At 42.4% G+C, this 16135-nt stretch overlaps 1 non-coding gene across 1 annotated transcript; it reads right to left on the bottom strand.

The window, feature by feature from the left end:
* Nucleotides 1-15698: 15698 nt before the first annotated feature.
* On the bottom strand, nucleotides 15699-15771 carry trnav-aac (transfer RNA valine (anticodon AAC)). Its single transcript has one exon. It is a non-coding gene; the product is annotated as a tRNA-Val (tRNA).
* Between the last annotated feature and the right edge of the window lie 364 nt (nucleotides 15772-16135).

Genomic DNA, 16135 nt, shown 5'->3' with positions numbered 1-16135 from the left:
ACACCTGAACCAGAGGGGAACCAATATCCTTGCGGGGAGGTTTGCTAGCACTGCTGGGGGGGGTTTAAACTAACTTGGCAGGGGGATGGGATACAGAGTGGAGCTATAGTAGGGGGTGATTTACAGCCAAATACGGAGGAAAAAACAAGTCAGCTGGGAAGGCAGAGCAAATATGTGAAGGCAAAAGGGAATATGGCATGGCCAGAAGACATTTATTTTAATGCAAGGAGTCTTGCAAATAAGGTGGATGAACTGAAGTTGTTGTTGAAGACATGGGAGTACGATATTGTTGCTATCACGGAGACATGGTTGAGGGAGGGTCAGGACTGGCAGCTCAATATTCCGGGATATAGAATCTTCAGGCGAGACAGAGGGGGGTGTAAAAGGGGAGGGGGTTTTCCAATATTAATTAAGGAGTCAATTACTGCTGTAAGGAGGGACGATATATTAGCGGGTTCCTCTAATGAGGCCATATGGGTAGAACTTAAAAACAAAAAGGGGGCAAGCACTTTGCTGGGAGTGTACGATAGGCCCCCAAACAGTCAGGGGAGTTAGAGGAACAGATATGTAGGCAAATCTCAGAGAAGTGCGAAAATAATAGGGTAATAATAGTGGGGGATTTCAACTTCCCCAATATTAATTGGGATAGTCAGAGTGTGAAAGGCTTAGAGGGTGCAGAATTCTTAAAGTGCATCCAGGAGAGCTTTTTGAGCCAACATGTAGAAAGTCCTACAAGAGAGGGGGCGGTACTGGACCTAATTCTAGGGAATGTAGCCGGGCAAGTGGTGGAAGTGACAGTAGGAGAGCATTTTGGCGACAGTGACCATAATTCGGTGAGATTTAAGGTGGTCATGGAAAAAGACAAAGGCGGCCCGGAAATAAGGGTTCTAAATTGGGGGAAGGCCGATTTTAATATGATAAGGCAGGATCTGGCTAAAGTGGACTGGGAGCAGCTACTTATAGGAAAATCCACATCAAAACAGTGGGAGACTTTCAGAAGGGAAATAGAGAGAGTACAACGCCAACATGTTCCTCTAAAGGTTAAGGGTGGGACCAACAAGCAAAGGGAACCTTGGATGACACGGGATATACAAAAATGCATTCGGATAAAAAGGGGGGCTTTTGGCAATTACAAAAGACTAAAGACGGAGTAAGCCCTAGAGGAGTATAAAAAGTGCAGGGGCATAATTAAAAGAGAAATTAGGAGGGCGAGGAGGGGCCATGAAATAACACTGGTGAGCAAAATAATGTAAAATCCTAAGATGTTTTATAAGTATATTAAGGGCAAGAGGATAACCAGGGAAAGGGTAGGGCCGATTCGGGACCAAAGTGGCAATCTGTGTGTCGAGCCAGATGATGTAGGTGGGGTTTTAAATGAATTTTTTGCTTCTGTGTTCACTATGGAGAAAGACGATATAGACATAGAAATCGGGCAAGGGGACTGTGACATACTTGAACATATTAGCATCGAGAGGGAGGAGGTACTAACGTTGTTAGCAGGCCAAAAAGTGGATAAATCCCCAGGCCCGGACGAGATGTATCCCAGGCTGTTGTGTGAGGCAAAGGAGGAGATTGCAGGGGCTCTGACACAAATTTTCAGAACCTCTCTGGCCACAGGGGATGTGCCAGAGGAGTGGAGAACAGCTAACGTAGTACCATTATTCAAGAAGGGTAGCAGGGATAAACCAGGGAATTACAGGCCAGAGAGCCTAACATCTGTGGTAGGGAAATTATTGGAAAAAATTCTGAGGGACAAAATTAGTCACCACTTGGAGAGGCAAGGATTAATCGGGGATAGTCAGCATGGCTTTGTCAAGGGTAAATCATGTCTGACCAATCTGATTGAATTTTTCGAGGGGTGACTAGGTGTGTGGATGAGGGAAATGCTGTGGATGTGGTTTACATGGACTTCAGTAAAGCTTTTGACAAAGTCCCGCATAGGAGACTGGTCAAGAAGGTAAGAGCCCATGGGATCCAGGGTGCCTTGGCGCGTTGGATCCTAAACTGGCTGAGTAGCAGGAGGCAGAGGGTGATGGTCGAAGGTTGCTTTTGTGACTGGAAGCCTGTGTCCAGTGGGGTACCTCAGCGATCGGTGCTGGGTCCCTTGCTGTTTGTGATCTACATAAATGATTCGGATGAGAATGTAAAAGGTATGATCAGTAAGTTCGCAGATGACACGAAAATTGGTGGGGTGGTAAATTGCGAGGAGGAAAGCCTCAGTCTACAGGACGATATAAACGGGTTTGTCAGATGGGCGGAAAAGTGGCAAATGGAATTTAACCCTGAAAAGTGCGAGGTGATGCATTTTGGGCGGTCAAATAAGGCAAGGGAATACACAATGAGTGGTAGGACCCTAGGAAGTACAGAGGGTCAGAGGGACCTTGGTGTACATGTACATAGATCCCTGAAGGCAGCGGAACAGGTAGATAAGATGGTTAAAAAGGCATATGGGATACTTGCCTTCATTAGACAAGGCAAAGAATATAAGAGCAGGGAGGTTATTATGGAGATGTACAAAACGCTGGTGAGGCCACAGCTGGAGTACTGTGTGCAGTTCTGGTCGCCTCACTATTGGAAGGATGTGATTGCTTTGGAGAGGGTGCAGAGAATATTCACCAGGATGTTAACTCGGATGGAGCGCCTCAGCTGTGAAGAAGGGCTAAAAAGGCTGGGGTTGTTTTCCTTGGAGCAAAGAAGGCTGAGGGGGGACCTGATTGAGGTGTACAAAATGATGTGGGGCATAGATAGGGTAGATAAAGAGGAACTTTTCCCCTTAGAAGGGGGGTCAATAACAAGGGGGCATAGATTCAGGGCAAGGTGCAGGAGATTTAGAGGGGATTTGAGGAGCAACTTTTTCAACCAGTGGGTGGTTGGAATCTGGAACTCACTGCCTGAAAGTGTGGTAGAGGCAGGAACCCTCACAACATTCAAGAAGCATTTGGATGAGCACTTGAAATGCCATTGCATACAAAGCTATGGACCAAATGCTGGAAAATGTGATTAGACTGGACAGGGATTGATGGACGGCGCAGACACGATGGGCCGAAGGGCCTCTTTCTGTGCTGTAAAACTCTATGACTCTATGACTCTATAATCTGGAGTCAGACGCGCTACCGTTGCGCCACGAGGTCTCGACAACGTTCTTTGTGTATTCAGGTTCATATATACAAAAGTATCATACCTGGTCCGTGGTGGTCGAATGACACTCACCTGCTTTCGATTCACAATCAAGGAATTCATCTTGACATAAGATTTGGGAACAGTGCATAGCAGAAAGATAATTCAAGTCTGTGAGACGAGTAATAATTGCTTTAATCTTGGCTAATAAATCCATCACTTTCTGTTACAGATTTCGGTTACAGACGCTCTTTGCGTGACATTTGTTCCGCGTTTAATTTTACAAACTGGGTGAGATCGCTGATCGCGGGGAGACAGTGGGAGCTTCAGCGGCCCCACTGTCAGGATGTGGAAGGATTCATGTTAGGGGTGTGTGGGGGAATTAGTGACATTTTTTGTAAAGGGCAGCGGGGGAGAAGGACTGAGAGCATTCAGTGTGGGACAGAAGGTGTTTAAAGTGAGGCAACACATTGCCGATCCGCACAGAGCGCGTTAACTGACTCAGTACCACTCTGCTGCTGCTGCAGAGCCGGTGGTTTCCACATTGTAGCGGTTTTCAGGTTCGAGCCCGGGTGGAAACATATATGTCTTAAACATGCTGTGGCGAACAACTAGAGGCGAATTTATTCTCCTGTCAAATGGGCCACAGCGGCTTCTACCTTGTTCTTTAATTGCTCTTTATTTCACTTCACTGAGTTAGATATATTTCTTAAGGCTAAAGGGATCAAGGGATATGGGGAGAAGGCAGGGACAGGGTACTGAATTTGGATGATAAGCCATGATCTCATTGAATGGCGGAGCAGGCTCCTAGTACCGACCCCTGGGGAACACCACTGTGTGCCTTCCTCCAGTCAGAGAAACAACAGTTCAGCACTACTCTCTGTTTCCTGTCACTTAGCCAATTTGACATCCATGCTGCCACTGTCCCTTTTATTACATGGGCTTAAGCTTTGCCGGCAAGCCTGTTACGTGGCACTTTATCAAATGCCTTTTGGAAGTCCATGTCCACCACATCAAATGAATTTCCCTCATCAACCCTCTCTTTCACCTCATCAAAAAATTCAATCAAGTTGGGAAAAGACGAGTTGCGTTTAACAAATAAGAGCAGACTTTCCTTAATTAATCCACACTTGTCCAAGTGACTGGTCATTTTGTGCAGGGTTATCCTTTCTAAAAGCTTCCTCACTACCGACGTTAAGCTGACTGGCGTGTAGTTGCTGGGTTGAACCTTATACATTTTTTCAACAAGGGTGTAACATTTGCAATTCTCCAGACGTCTGGCACCACCCCATATCCAATGAGTATTGGAAGATTATGGTCAGCACCTCCGTAATTCCCACCTTTACTCCCCTCAGCATCCTAGGATCCAATTCAACAAGTCTTGGTACAGCCAGCTTTCTAGTACCTCCTCTTTATCAATTTTTATCCCATCCAATATTCAACTACAGCTCATTAACTGTAGCAGTGGGCCCGGGCGACGCTTCAGTAGACAGTTCGAAAAGGCAAAGTCACTGTCTCGGTCTTAAGTGCTCTGCTCATCAAGAACAACCACACAAACAAAATGGTTTTAAAATGCTTACCTCTTATCTCCAGTCAAATTTATCAGTTGGCTCGTTGGTATGATTCTCGCTTCGGGGTTATTGGATGAAACTTGCGAGAGATCCCGGACGAGCCCTTATTTTGCCCGCGAATTATGAACTTGCTGTTCGAACTTCTGGAAAAAAAAACACTGGCTTTGATACAGAGCTTTTCACGAACTCAGGACGTCCCAAAGGTCTTTAACCCCATTGAAGTCCCTTTGAAGTTTTGTAATGTGGGGACAAATGTGCCCAAATCACCCCCACATTAATCTCAACTCTTTGGGAAGGAGTTCGGTGCAAAGACTCAGGCGCCTCAACGATGTGGACTTTCTTTGAATGAGTTCTAGCTTGTAACTGCACTCGAGCTTGAAACAGCTCCTGGGCCTCCATCTCACGGGAGCAGAGTGTGGTCGCTGTGCAGCGGTTAGCAAGTCGGTGACGAGCTTGTGGTTGAGATGCGTCGCTTTCAATCTATGAAATTTCACCAAGGCCCAGAGAAAAGAAATGCTGAATGGAACAGTCCCTGTGAGCGATGGATTGAAGGGGACGACGCTCCGAGCTCAGCTGGTGAACGCGCAGTGCAGTAAAAGGGTTCGCAACCGTAAATGTCAGATTTATTAATCATGCAATAATTAGAAGTATAATTAACAACAGCTCTTAAACAAATCTTTGCGAATATTAGCCGAGGAACTCCAACACGTTATAGTTCCGAGTTCGATATAAAAGTTAATCAAACCTTTAACGAATTCTAAAGTATTTGTTCCAAACTTTTGATATATTTTCCTTACCTCTACTACGTGACAATGTGCACGTTTAATCGTGTAACCTAACACAACTGCCCACCTTCTGATGGAAGGTTTACGACCGGAAACGTTAAATCTGCTTCTCTCTCCACAGCTGCTGCCTGACCTGTTGAGTGTTTCCAGCACTTTCTATTTTTATTACCCGACCTTGTTACCAGAGTATCACTTCCCTTATCCCCTTACCAGACTCCTTCCTTACATGTAGCCTTGTCCGACAAACAGGCTCCACTCGCACAACGGGATGTTCTGCTTCAGGCATTCATTGGAACTTTAAGGGGAACCAGTGGAGGCAGCATATTTGGATTTCCAAAAGGCATTCAATAAGCAAACACGTAAAAGCTTGTTACACAATATAAGGGCTCATGGGACTGGAGGCAATGTATTAGCAAGAATAGAGGTTTGGTTAATGGACAGAAAATAGAGAGTAGGAATTATCGGGTCATTTTCAGATTGGCAGGCTGTAACTAGTGGGGTGCTGCAAGGATCAAGTGCGCATGCATCAGCTATTTACAGTCGATATTACTGACTTAGATGAAGGGACAGAGCATAATGTATCCAAGTTTTCTGATGATACAAAGCTAGGTGGGAAAGTAAGCTGTGAGAAGGACACAAAGAGCCGACAATGGGATATAGACAGATTAAGTGAGTGGGCGGGCAAGAAGGTGGCAGATGGAATATAATGTAGGGAAATGCGAGGTTATTCACTTTGGTAGGAAGAATAGACACACAGAATAATTTTAAATGGTGCACAGCAATTAATTATTTCGTTCTGCAAATGAAAGTTATGGGGTAAGTAATGGTAATTTATACAATTCTAATTTTTTCAAATCAGCTAAATGTAGTCAATTTCATCAGGTTGTGATTTAAAAACTGTTATAAAAGTCACTTTCCTGACCAGGAATCGAAATCGTGTTGCGGAGGTGAAAGGACTGGTTTTCTGAATCATTTAAAAGTGATCGCTATGAATCACGCAGCATAGGCGGTGGAGCAGACGCAATAATAACTTTCAAAAGAGAATTGAATAAATCATTGGAAAGGAGAAATTTGCAGGTGTGCAGGTTAGGTTGATTGGCTATGATAAATTGACCCTTAGTGTTAGGGGGATTAAATACGTGGGGTTATGGGGATAGGGTGGGATATGTGTTCGTGTAGGGGTTACGGGAATCGGGTGGGATATGTGTCGGTGCAGGCTCGATGGGCCGAAATGGCCTCTAACTGCATTGTGGGGTTTCTGTGTGATTCTGTGTGAAACATCAGGGGGGTGGGATTATTTGAAGAGCTCTTTCAAAGTGCCAGCGCAGACTCAATGGGCTGCATGGGCTCCTTCTGTGCCGTATCAATCTATGTTTTAAAATTCAAATTGAATGTTTTGAAATATAAATGAAAAACTTAAAGTTTTAAACCTTGACAAAATTTACCTAAACGAATTTTAAGTGTATGTTGATAGATTTTAGTTAACCAACGGTATTAAGGGATCATTGAAGTCTGTGAGACACCTCATAATTGATTCTATAATCATTAATCAACCCACAACATTTTGTTGCGCACTGCAGGAATTGCGAACATGTATACCGGATGACAGTCAAACTTTAATAACATTTTATAGAATCATATAAAAATGCCTGAACCCCTGTGGTTAATGAAGGGAATTTTAATGATTGAGTTCCGTATACACCTTGGAATTCTGGAAAACATGGTTTGTAGTTTGCAGAAACGCGGCTTAGATCTGCTGTTGTGAACCAAGGTAAAGCTGCACGACCCTTGAATAATCTTTCACAATTCAATTGAAAGCAGCCGGAATGTGCAACTTTGAGAGGGGCTGTCTGCACGGTCAGGGCTGGAAACGGAAGTGAGCGAACGAAACCGTAGTGTTCTGTGTGTGTGCACAACTGTACAGAATAACACAAATGTAACAGGACTTTGTTACATTGCACAACAAATGCGAATTGATCCATTTTTGTACGATTTAAATGAACATTATTTACTAAATGTTCCTGCCTGGTTTCGAACCGGGGACTTTTCGCGTGTTAGGCGAACGTGATAACCACTACACTACGAAAACGCTGAATAAAATAGTCGCCTTTTGCTATACATCTATGAATCTATGAAGAAAGTTTTTAAAGTTTGACTGCCACCCAGCAAACATGTTACAATTTCCTTCAGTGTGCAACACACATTTTTATTGGTTTTATTACAATTACTAAGATTCTCACAGACTTCAGTTGTCTTTGTCAGAACTCAAATCCCTGACTGGGAATCAAACCTGATTGTTTTCTATAATGATAGGAGGTCCTATGAGGAGAGATTGAGTAGATTGGGCCTATAATCTCTGGAGTTTAGAAGAACGAGAGGTGTTCTCATTGAAAGGTACAATTTTCTTGGAGGGCTTGAAAGGATAGAAGCTGAGAGGTTGTTTCCCCTGGCTGGAGAGTCTAGAACTAGGGGGCAGAGTCTCAGGATAAGGGGCCGGCCATTTGAGACTCAGATGAGGAGACATTTCTTCACTCAGAGGCTTGTGAATCTTTGCAATTCTCAACCTCAGAGGGCAGTGGATGCTCAGTCATTGAGTATATTAAAGGATTTGAGAGTACTTTTAGACAGAATACAGAAAGTTAACGTTTGTGAGCTCATCCTTTATATTGAGCGGTTTCTGGTCCTTCAATCGGTGTCAGCTTTCGCTCAGCGGTTACTTCGCAGCACCAAGTCCTTTGTAATTTCGAACTCTGTCTCACCGCGGGCGCAGTCTGGGCTTTTTTCAATCCCCTTCAACACCGAAATACATTATAGCAGTGATTTTAATTTTGCAGTGTGACATTTTTCGAGGCACCATTAAATGATTCAATAACTTATTCCAATCAGTGTTGTGAGCAGGGTTCGATTCCCGGTTAGGGAAGAAATATTTTGATATCACAATTTCTTATTCATGAATGCGATGTAGTTTTTATTAAATTAATTACATGCATCTAATGTGAATAAATAAGAACTGCTTTAAACACCATTAATTAACCGGTAACTTTATTTTGCAGAATGAAAGACATGATAATATGGTTACTGAGGGACAGTCGAAACTTCATTCATTTATTTTGCTCTTTGCATCTCCTGAACTGTTAACCCATATCTCATTTAACACATTGCATTTTAGGAGAATGGTTCAAAATGTTCATTGCTTGAGAGAGCAGCGATCTGGAGCAACATTTGTAAAATTTAACGGGACCCGCTATTTCACAGAAAAAACCTATTCTCTCACATGATGTTTTCAGACCACACACTGACCGATCTTTGCTCGGCCCCAAGTGGATGATCTGATACTTGCCCGTGTTCAACTCCATTAATCACTGGTCAGGGGAGATTTATTAGACGTGATCAAAATTAAGGGGGCAACAGTTTCCACTGGCAGGAGTGTCAGCAGGGCTGTGGGGGAAGAGCAGCGGAGTGGGACTGATTGGATTGCTCTTTCAAAGATGCAATATGAATTCCTCATTTTAACCTGCGATTGATAGATTTTAGTTAACCAACGGTATTAAGGGATCATTGAAGTCTGTGAGACACTTCATAATTGATTCTATTATCAATAATCAACCCAAAACATTTTGTTGCACACTGCAGGAATTGCTAACATGCATACCGGATGACAGTCAAACTTTAATAACTTTTTATAGAATCATAGAAAATTGCCTGAACCCCTGTGGTTAATGAAGGGAATTTTAATGGTTGAGTTCCGTATACACCTTGGAATTCTGGAAAACATGGTTTGTAGTTTGCAGAAACGCGGCATAGATCTGCTGTTGTGAACCGAGGTAAAGCTGCAGGATCCTTGAATAATCAATCACAATTCAACTGAATGCAGCCGGAAGGTGCAGCTTTGAGAGGGGCTGTCTGCACGGTCAGGGCTGGAAACGGAAGTGAGCGAGCGACACCGGAGTGTTCTGTGTGTGTGCACAACTGTACAGAACAACACAAATGTTACAGGACTTTGTTACATTGCACAACAAATGCGAATTGATACATTTTTCAACGATTTAAATGAACGTGATTTACAAAATGTTCCCGCCCGCTTCCGACGCGGGGTCTTTTCGCGTGTTAGGCGAATGTGATAACCACTACACTGCAGAAACCCTGTATGAAACAGCCGCCTTTTGCTATAAATCTATGAATCTATGAAGACAGTTATTAAAGTTTGACTGTCACCCAGCAAACATGTTACAATTTATTTCAGTGTGCAACACACATTATTGTTGGTTTTAATACAATTATTAAGATTCTCACAGACTTCAATGGTCTTTGTCAGAACTGAAATCCCTGACTGGGAATCAAACCTGATTGTTTTCAATGATGATAGGATTGTCCTATGAGGAGAGATTGAGTAGGTTGGGCCTATAATCTCTGGAGTTCAGAAGAACGAGAGGAGTTCTCATTGAAAGGTACAATTTTCATGGAGGGCTTTAAAGGGTAGAAGCTGAGAGGTTGTTTCCCCTGGCTGGAGAGTCTAGAACTAGGGGGCAGAGTCTCAGGATAAGGAGCCGGCCATTTGAGAGTCAGATGAGGAGACATTTCTTCACTCAGAGGCTTGTGAATCTTTGCAATTCTCAACCTCAGAGGGCAGTTGATGCTCAGTCATTGAGTATATTCAAGGATTTGAGAGTCCTTTTACACAGAATGCAGAAAGTTAACGTTTGTGAGCTCCTCCTTTATATTGAGCGGTTTCTCGTCCTTTAATCGGAGTCAGCTTTCGCTCCGCGGTTACTTCGCAGCATCAACTTCTTTGTAAGTTCGAACTCTGTGTCACCGCGGGCACAGTCTGGGCTTTTTTCAATCCCCTTCAACACCGAAACACATTACAGCAGTGATTTTAATTTAGCAGTGTGATATTCTTCGAGGCACCATTAAATTATTCATATAACTTATTCCTGTCAGTGTTGTGAGCTGGGTTCGATTCCCGGTTAGGGAAGAAATTTTGATATCAACGTTTCTTATTCATGAATGCAATGTAATTTTATAAAATTAATTGCATGCATCTAATGTGAATAAATAAAAACTGCTTTAATCACCATTAATTAACCGGTAACTTTATTTTGCAGAATGAAAGACATGATAATATGGTTACTGAGGGACAGTCGAAACTTCATTCATTTATTTTGCTCTTTGCATCTCCTGAACTGTTAATCCATATCTCATTTTACACATTGCATTTCAGGAGAATGGTTTAACGTGTTCATTGTTTGAGAGAGCAGCGATCTGGGGCAACATTTGTAAAATTTAACGGGACCGGCTATTTCACAGAAAAAACCTATTCTCTCACATGATGTTTTCAGACCACACACTGACTGATCTTTGCTAGGCCCCAAGCGGATGATCTGACACTTGCCCGCGTTGAACTCCATGAATCACGGGTCAGGGGAGATTAAGTAGAGGTGATCAAAATTAAGGGGGAAACAGTTTCCACTGGCAGGAGCGTCAGCAGGGCTATTGGGGAAGAGCAGCAGAGTGGGACTGATTGGATAGCTCTTTCAAAGATGCAACATGAATTGCTCGTTTTAATCTGCGATTGAAAGATTTTTGTTAACCAACGGTATTAAGGGATCATTGAAGTCTGTGAGACACTTCATAATTGTTTCTATTATCAGTAATCAACTCACAACATTTTGCTGCACACTGCAGGAATTGCTAACATGTATACCGGATGACAGTCAAACTTCAATAACTTTTGAAAGAATCATAGAAAATTGCCTGAACCACTGTGGTTAATGAAGGGAATTTTAATGGTTGAGTTCCGTATACACCTTGGAATTCTGGAAAACATGGTTTGTATTTTGCAGAAACGCGGCTTAGATCTGCTGTTGTGAACCGAGGTAAAGCTGCAGGATCCTTGAATAATCTTTCACAATTCAACTGAAAGCAGCCGGAATGTGCAGCTTTGAGAGGGGCTGTCTGCACGGTCAGGGCTGGAAACGGAAGTGAGCTAGCGACACCGGAGTGTTCTGTGTGTGTGCACAACTGTACAGAATAACACAAATGTAACAGGACTTTGCTTTATTGCATAACAAGTGCGAATTGATCCATTTTTCTACGATTTAAATGAACATGATTTACAAAATGTTTTCTTTCGGTTTCGAACTGGGGACTTTTTCTGCCTGTTCGGCGAACGTGATAACCACTAAACTACGGAAACGCTAGGTAAAATAGTCGCCATTTGCCATAAATCTATGAATCTATGAAGAAAGTATTTAAAGTTTGACTGCCACCCAGCAAACATGTTACAATTTCCTTCAGTGTGCAACACATATTTTTGTTGGTTTTAATACAATTATTAAGATTCTCACAGACTTCAATTGTCTTTGTCAGAACTCAAATCCCTGACTGGGAATCAAACCTGATTGTTTTCAATGATGATAGGAGGTCCTATGAGGAGAGATTGAGTAGATTGGGGCTATAAATCTCTGGAGTTCAGAAGAACGAGAGGTGTTCTCATTGAAAGGTACAATTTTCTTGGAGGGCTTGATAGGGTAGAAGCTGAGAGGTTGTTTCCCCTGGCTGGAGAGTCTAGAACTCGGGGGCAGAGTCTCAGGATAAGGGGCCGGCCATTTGAGACTCAGATAAGGAGACATTTCTTCACTCAGATGCTTGTGAAACTTTGCAATTCTCAACCTCAGAGGGCAGTGGATGCTCAGTCATTGAGTATATTCAAGGCATGGAGAGTCCTTTTACACAGAATACAGAAAGTTAACGTTTGTGAGCTCATCCTTTATATTGAGTGGTTTCCCGTCCTTGAATCGGTGTCAGCTTTCGCTCAGCGATTACTTCGCAGCACCAACTTCTTTGTAAGTTCGAACTCTGTCTCACTGCGGGCGCAGTCCGGGCTTTTTTAAATCACCTTCAACACCGAAACACTTTATACCAGTGATTTTAATTTAGCAGTGTGACATTTTTCGAAGCACCATTAAAAGATTCAATAACTTATTCCTATCAATGTTACGAGCTGGGTTCGATTCACGGTTAGGGAAGAAATTTTGATATCACCGTTTCTTATTCATGAAAGCGATGTAATTTTATTAAATTAATTACATGCATCTAATGTGAATAAATAAGAACTGCTTTAATCACCATTAATTAACCGGTAACTTTATTTTGCAGATTGAAAGACATGATAATATGGTGACTGAGGGTCGGTCGAAACTTCGTTCATTTATTTTTCTTTTTGCATCTCCTGAACTGTTAGACCATATCTCATTTTACACATTGCATTTCAGGAGAATGGTTTAAAATGTTCATTGCTTGAGAGAGCAGCGATCTGGGGCAACATTTGTAAAATTTAACGGGACCGGCTATTTCACAGAAAAAACCTATCCTCTCACATGATGTTTTCAGACCACACACTGACCGATCTTTGCTGGCCCCAAGTGGATGACCTGACATTTGCCCGCGTTGAACTCCATTAATCACTGGTCAGGGGAGATTTAATGGAGGTGATCAAAATTAAGGGGGAAACAGTTTCCACTGGCAGGAGTGTCAGCAGGGCTATGGGGGAAGAGCAGCGGAGTGGGACTGATTGGATAGCTCTTTCAAAGATGCAATATGAATTCCTCATTTTAACCTGCGATTGATAGATTTTAGTTAACCAACGGTATTAAGAGATCATTGAAGTCTGTGAGACACTTCATAATTGTTTCTATTAACAATAATCAACACACAACATTTTGTTGCACACTGCAGGAATTGCTAACATGCATACCGGATGACAGTCAAACTTTAATAACTTGTTATATAATCATAGAAAATTACCTGAACCCCTGAGGTAAATGAAGGGAATTTTAATGGTTGAGTTCCGTATACACCTTGGAATTCTGGAAAACATGGTTTGTAGTTTGCAGAAACGCGGCTTAGATCTGCTGTTGTGAACTGGGGTAAAGCTGCAGCATCCTTGAATAATCTTTCACAATTCAACTGAAAGCAGCCGGAATGTGCAACTTTGAGAGGGGCTGTCTGCACGGTCAGGGCTGGAAACAGAAGTGAGCGAGGGAAACCGGAGTGTTCTGTGTGTGTGCACAACTGTACAGAATAACACAAATGCAGCAGGATTTTGTTACATTGCATAACAAATGCGAATTGATCCATTTTTCTACCATGTCAATGAACATGATTTACAAAATTTTTCCGCCCGATTTCGAACCGGGGACTATTTCGCGAGTTAGGCGAACGTGATAACCACTACAATACGAAAATGCTGGACCAAAAAGTCGCCTTTTGCTACACATCTATGAATCTATGAAGAAAGTTTTTAAAGTTTGACTGTCACCCAGCAAACATGTTACAATTTCCTTCAGTGTGCAACACACATTTTTGTTGGTTTTAATACAATTATTAAGATTCTCACAGACTTCAATGGTCTTTGTCAGAACTGAAATCCCTGACTGGGAATCAAACCTGATTGTTTTCAGTGATGATAGGATTGTCCTATGAGGAGAGATTGAGCAAATTGGGCCTATAATCTCTGGAGTTCAGAAGAACGAGAGGTGTTCTCATTGAAAGGTATAATTTTCTTGGAGGGCTTGAAAGGATAGAAGCTGAGAGGTTGTTTCCCCTGGCTGGAGAGTCTCCAACTGGGGGGCAGAGTCTGAGAATTAAGGGGCCGGCTATTTGAGACTCAGATGAGGAGACATTTCTTCACTCAGAGGCTTGTGATCTTTGCAATTCTCAACCTCAGAGGACAGTGGATGCTCAGTCATTGAGTATATTCAAGGATCTGAGAGTCCTTTTACACAGAATACAGAAAGTTAACGTTTGTGAGCTCTTCCTTTATATTGAGCGGTGTCTCCTTCTTTAATCGGTGTCAGCTTTCGCTTGGCGGCTACTTCGCAGCACCAACTTCTTTGTAAGTTCGAACTCTGTCTCACCGCGGGCGCAGTCTGGGCTTTTTTCAATCCCCTTCAACACCGAAAAAAAATTAAAGCAGTGATTTTAATTTAGCAGTGTGATATTTTTTGAGGCACCATTAAATGATTCAATAACGTATTCCTATCAGTATCGCGAGCTGGGTTCGATTCACGGTTAGGGAAGAAATTTTGATATCACCGTTTCTTATTCATGAATGCGATGTAATTTTATTAAATTAATTACATGCATCTAATGTGAATAAATAAGAACTGCTTTAATCACCATTGATTAACCGGTAACTTTATTTTGCGGAATGAAAGACATGATAATATGGTTACTGAGGGACAGTCGAAACTTCATTCATTTATTTTGCTCTTTGCATCTCCTGAACTGATAACTCATATCTCATTTTACACATTGCATTTTAGGAGAATGGTTTAAAATGTTCATTGCTTGAGAGAGCAGCGATCTGGGGCAACATTTGTAAAATTTAACGGGACCGGCTACTTCACAGAAAAAACCTATTCTCTCACATGATGTTTTCAGACCACACACTGACCGATCTATGCTCGGCCCCAAGTGGATGATCTGATACTTGCCCGCGTTGAACTCCATTAATCACTGGTCAGGGGAGATTTAATGGAGGTTATCAAAATTATGGGGGAAACAGTTTCCACTGGCAGGAGTTTCAGCAGGGCTATGGGGGAAGAGCAGCGGAGTGGGACTGATAGGATAGCTCTTTCAAAGATGCATCATGAATTGCTCATTTTAACCTACGTTTGATAGCTTTTAGTCAACTAACGGTATTAAGGAATCATTGAAGTCTGTGAGACACTTCATAATTGTTTCTATTATCATTAATCAACCCACAACATTTTGTTGCACACTGCAGGAATTGCTAACATGTATACCGGATGACAGTCAAACTTCAATAACTTTTTATAGAATCATAGAAAATTCCTGAACCCCTGTGGTTAATGAAGGGAGGTTTAATGTTGGAGTTCCGTTTCCACCTTGGAATTCTGGAAAACATGGTTTGTAGTTTGCAGAAACGCCGCTTAGATCTGCTGTTGTGAACCGAGGTGAAGCTGCAGGATCCTTGAATAATCTTTCACAATTCAACTGAAAGCAGCCGGATTGTGTAGCTTTGAGAGGAGCTGTCTGCACGGTCAGGGCTGGAAACGGAAGTGAGCGAGTGACACCGTAGTGTTCTGTGTGTGTGTACAACTTTACAGAATAACACAAATGTAACAGGACTTTGTTACTTTGCATAACAAATGCGAATTGATCTATTTTTCAACGACATAAATGAACATGATTTACAAAGTGTTGCCGCACGGTTTCGAACCGGGGACCTTTCGCGTGTTAGGCGAACGTGATAACCACTACACTACGGAAACGCTGGATAAAACCGTCGCCTTTTGTTATAAATCAATGAATCTCTGACGAAAGTTATTAAAGTTTGACTGTCACCCGGCAAATATGTTACAATTTCCTTCAGTGTGCAACACACATTTTTGTTGGTTTTAATACAATTATTAAGATTCTCACAGACTTCAATGGTCTTTGTCAGAACTGAAATCCCTGACTGGGAATCAGACCTGATTGTTTTCAATGATGATAGGATTATCCTATGAGGAGAGATTGAGTACATTGGGCCTATAAACTCTTGTGGCGCAACGGTAGCGCGTCTCCATCGGCTAGATTTTGAAAGCTGCGTGTTCAAATCACGTCGGGGTCATTGTTTCTCCGGGTAGTTCCAGA

The sequence above is a fragment of the Somniosus microcephalus genome, unplaced genomic scaffold, assembly GCF_052327205.1.
Source record: "Somniosus microcephalus isolate GS21.2 unplaced genomic scaffold, FLI_Smic_1.0 unresolved_chr4, whole genome shotgun sequence".
Classification (NCBI taxonomy): domain Eukaryota; kingdom Metazoa; phylum Chordata; class Chondrichthyes; order Squaliformes; family Somniosidae; genus Somniosus; species Somniosus microcephalus.
Note: the sequence above shows the minus strand (reverse complement) of the source record. Positions and strands in the feature narration are given on the sequence as shown.